We start from the raw sequence: 5,124 nt of genomic DNA, 5'->3' as shown, positions 1-5,124 counted from the left end.
TTAGAGACCCAGAGGTAACAGTGAACTCCACAGAACTTCTGTTGCTGGAATTTCTCTCTGCAGGAGGTTCTTAGTCTTAGAGATTTGGAGAAGAAAGAAGGCTCAAACCACAGACATCAGTGACAATCAGAATGTATCAGAGAAAGGAATACGGCAGGGATCTCTGGCAGCAGAGAGGGGAGACCCGACTGGGAGACCCAGTGGGCCTTTCCTCTAAGCGTACATATGCTCCCTGCATACAGGCCGGTCTTGGGTGTAAAAATCACACTTGGCCAGCAGCTGGCAAACAAAAAAATCCTCTCTGTGTTGATTATCCGATAGTTAAGGGTGAAAGAGAAGCAGGCCCAATTCCATTCTGTTGTTTTATTATGTTTTATTGCATTTCAAAAAACCAGTCGCACTTATCTCCCCGCCCATTGCACGTATTTTAAGTGTTAGACGTGTTAGAATTCTTAGTTTTGTGTAGAAAGTCACTAACTACCCTCAAGACAACAACCCTTATGAGTACGTTAAGGTGGCCTTCATACCATCCTATATAATATGGAAATGTTACGAGAGCAAGTTTGAGTTCACTTTACAGTTTACTCCTTTTCTGTTCTATTCCATTACCTTCAAAACTGGTTCCTCTAGTTTGCCCTCCCCTTGTATAACGGTGCGGTCAGCTAAAATTGTTAGTGGTGTAAGTTACGGACTGCACTTGTGATTATATCTCTGGTGATTATCACTTTTTATGATCATGCTGTTTAGGACCCGCACCTGCTAATCCCCCTCCCTACAGTACCGTAGGACATTGTCGGTTGTACCTTTTTTGTAAAAATTACTAATTGCTCTCGTGATCATAGCATTGTATAAACTCACCGAGCCACCCAACCCACGTGATTTCCCCTAACTTCTATGTTTCTTTGCCCCCTGGAAAAATTTTACCTTATAAAAGTCAGAGCGTCAGACAACTCTGGGCTGCTCTCAGAAACCCCATGTTGGGACACTGAGGCAGTCGTCTGTGGGCTCTTCGATAAAAGGACTCCTTTTTAATTTGACTGGTCTGGCTGTGTGGTCTTTGGGCAAACTCCTGGGCACAACACAGTGAGTGTATTAATGAATGAATACCGTCCAGCTCCCATCTCAGGCAAAGTGGCAGGGTGTATGATTTCCACTCTGGAGAGGGGTCACTCATAAGAAATACTGGTCAAGTGGCTTTTCTCCTATCCTGCTGGTATCTAGACAGTGCAGTTTAGACAAAAAAAGCCTGTTTGCTCAGGCCCAGAAAATGAGGGTCCCCGTCCAACCCTGAATGGGGGGACTCTGTATTACTTTCCGAAAGAAAGAGGATAACATCCTTCTTTGAGGGGGCCAGGTGTGGTGGCTCACACCTATAATCCCAGAACTCTGGGAGGCCAAGGTTGGAGGATGCCTTGGGCTCAGGAGTTCAAGACCGGCCTGAGTAAGAGTGAGACGGTCTCTACTAAAAATACAAAAACTAGTTGGGCGTTATGGCAGGTGTCTCCAATGCCCAGCTACTCAGGAGGCTGAGGCAAGAACATGGCTTGAGTCTGGCTCAGCAAAACAACAATGAGAACTACAACAAAAAATAGCTGGGCATTGTAGCGAGTGCCTGTAGTCCCAGCTATGTGGGAGGCTGAGGCAAGAGAATTGCTTATGCCCAAGAGTTTCAGGTTGCTGTGCGCTGTGATGTTAGAGCACTCTACAGTGGGTGATAAAGTGAGACTCTGTCTCAAAAACAAGGAAAAAAGAAAAAAAAAGAAAGTCTTGTTCCATTTGGGCTTAGAAAGATTTTTTTTTTTTTTTAGGTAAGACACAACAGCCAGATAGATCAATTTAAAAAAAAAAAAAAAACTTGATACATGAGAGTTCATCCAATTTGAAAGTTTTTATGTTTCATTAAGAAAATGAAAAGTTGGTGTTCAGCTTGTCTCCTGGGTGAAGGGCTCCACTATAACTTGAACTTTGCCTTAGACACACAAACTGTTGAGCTCAGGGGATACTCCTGCCTTAGCCTCCCAGCGTGCTGGGATTACAGGCATGAGCCACCACACCCAAGTCACCTTTTCAATCTTCTTTTGATACTTTTGGCACTAACACCATGCCACCCCAAGATATGACAGAGTTTGAACAGGCTAACCACAAAAGATACTTGTTTGGCATAATTTAACCTGGCTATTCTGCAAAAGTACATACACAGACGTACGCACTGTGAAGCTGCTTTTTTGTAAAAGAAATTTACATCTATAAATAAGATCTAAAATTATTAAAATATCTACCAAGAAAGCCATAACCCAATTATAGCCCAAGAAGAAGGGGAAGGGGAGAGAGAGGGGAGGGGAGGGGGAAGGAGGGTGGAGGGAGAGTAATTGGTGGGACCACACCCACGGTGCATCTTACAAGGGTACATGTGAAATTTACTAGCTGTAGAATATAAATGTCTTAACACAATAACTAAGAAAATGCCGTGAAGGCTATGTTGACCAGTTTGATGAAAACATTTCAAATTGTATGTAAAGCCAGCACATTGTACCCTATGATTGCATTGATGTACACAGCTATGATTTAAGTATTAATGTACACTGCTATGATTTAATAAAAAAAATTAAAAGGAAAAAATAAAAAAAATATATAAATATCTGTACCAAGAACTGCTCTAGGCAATTTCTATTACCTGAGAGACTTTTTTATCTGCACGAGCAGGCAATGCTTATTTGACATATAATTGCCATCTCCCTGCCACCTTCCCATAACGGTGTCCACTCCCGGAAAGAAGCCCCCAGCCTTTATTTCTGTCTGCAGCTCAAAATGCCACCTATAAACATCCATCGTCTGGTCCTTAGGCCTCCTGTTTCTGGTGGGAGTCCTGTGTGTGTGCACAGAATTAAAATCACTTTTCTGCTGTTAATCTGCTGTGTATAAATCTACTTTGTAGCCCAAAGAACAAAGAAGCTTGGAGAAAGGCCATTTTCCCTTCCCAAAACAATGCAGAACTTACCAGCTTGCTTTTTTCTGAGCCTTGGTGAGAAACCTATGAATAGATGTGTCACTTGTGTAGCTTAACAACAAACCTAGCTGGTGTCTAAAGTTCACTCGACAAGTAGTTATGCAGAGAACACAAATGGGCCTGCATTTTATATGCCTCCGAGGTGGATCGAGTTTTATAACCAAGGTCTCATGGACATAAAAAATGAGGGGGAAAAATAGTTCTTAAAGAGTCTGGGAGAGTCTTGGAACATTCAGCCACCTTCCCCCCTGGCTAGACGTTACCATGAGTAAGTTACCCATGAAAACCTTCCAAAGATAATATTTGCCTTTCAGCTTTGTACAGAGCAAGGAATAGCATAACAGTCTCTGAAACCCTGGCCGGTTAATTTTAAGATTCCCTTATCTCCATCACTGCAATGCTTTTCCGGTGAGTGGAATTTATCGACATGTAAATGAAGGATCCCAGGAAACTGCAGCCCCAGATACAACCCTTTGGTTCATGGGGCCTTACACAAGTTTTGAGATACAAAAAAAAAAAAAAAAATCAAGAAACGTAAACTCCTTGCAGACAGAATCAAATGAGGCCGGCCCCGCAGTTCCCACGAGCCCGGCAAGTTCAAACATCGCACACGGGTGAATCAGAAAGGAGGGTCGACTGCTTTTCTTAGAACAGGAATAATGGATCGTAATACAGTCTGTCTCAGAATTTTCAGAGGGGCCGACACATAGAGTATTTTGAATTAAAGGCCTCCAGAGATAAAAATGATTTGAGCCAGGTCTGGTTGTTTTCTTGTTCTTTCCTGCAATGTTGAGGTGACAACTGCAATATTCCTGCAATAGTGAGCTAACAGGCACAGGAGGGGGTCACATGTTGTTATTGATTTGATGGGTTTGTTTACTTTACGCAGAGACAGGCCCCCTTTCAAGGACCTTTCATTCAAATCACTATTTTTTTTTTTTGAGACAGAGCCTCAAGCTGTCCCCCTGGGTAGAGTGCCATGGCATTTCAGCTCACAGCAACCTCCAACTCCTGGGCTCAAGCGAGTCTCCTGCCTCAGCCTCCCAAGTAGCTGGGACCACAGGCGCCCGCCACAACGCCCGGGTATTTTTTGGTTGCAGCCGTCATTGTTGTTTGGCAGGCCCAGGCTGGATTCGAACCCACCACCTTGGGTGTACGTGGCTGGCGCCTTAGCCACTTGAGCCACAGGCGCTGAGCCTCAAATCACTCTTTATAACAAGGGGTCATAATTGGGGGTGAAATTTCCTGAGCTCCAGACAACTCTGAGAGTTGGTTCAATTCTTATTTCTTATTTTTGGCTTCTGGTACCTACATTTGTCTCCTGAGACCGTCTAGCTCTCCAAAAGATGACTCGATAACTTTGTGTATAAGTTGTAGGGACCATTTGGCCAACAGTTAGCCCGTAAGATTATCTGGAAGTGAAAAATTTATCTTCTGTGTTTAGGTGTTTACGTGTACAAACCTTTGCCGTTATGTGAGAACTGACCCTTGTAAGCATAGATTTATCTTCTTTCTGCCGCAATCCACTTCTTCATCTCATCCCTCCAGCAAACAATTTTTCTTTTTTTTTGAGAGAGTCTCAAGCTGTCACCCTGGGTAGAGTACTATGGGGTTACAGCTCACAGCAACCTCAAATTCTTAGGCTTAAGTGATTCTCTTGTCTCAGCTTCACAAGTAGCTGGGATTATAGGTGCAGGCGCCTACCACAATACCCAGATATTTTTTGGCTGTAGTTGTTACTGTTATTTGGCAAGCCCAGGCTGGATTCGAACCCACCAGGTCCAGGGTATGTGGCTAGCTCCCTAGCCGCTGAGCTATAGGCACCGAGCCTCATTCTGTATTCCTGATATTGCAGCCCAGAGCATGGGGTCGGCATCATGTGGTTTCATACCCCTCATGCTGATATTTCAAAGGTCATCAAAACAGGCTCAGCCTTGTCAGATACTGGTTTACCACGTACAACAGTGCTTGATACAGAGAGAGAACTCAACAGACGTGTGATAATGAGTGAAGAAAGAAAGGAAATGGGCTCAGCACCCGTGGCTCAAGTGGCTAAGGCGCCAGCCACATACACCTAAGGTGGCGGGTTCAAATCCAGCCTGGGCCCGCCAAACAAC

This window comes from Otolemur garnettii, unplaced genomic scaffold (assembly GCF_000181295.1).
Source record: "Otolemur garnettii isolate 467f Iridium unplaced genomic scaffold, OtoGar3 scaffold00065, whole genome shotgun sequence".
Taxonomy (NCBI): Eukaryota; Metazoa; Chordata; class Mammalia; order Primates; family Galagidae; genus Otolemur; species Otolemur garnettii.
This window is presented reverse-complemented; position numbering follows the sequence as displayed.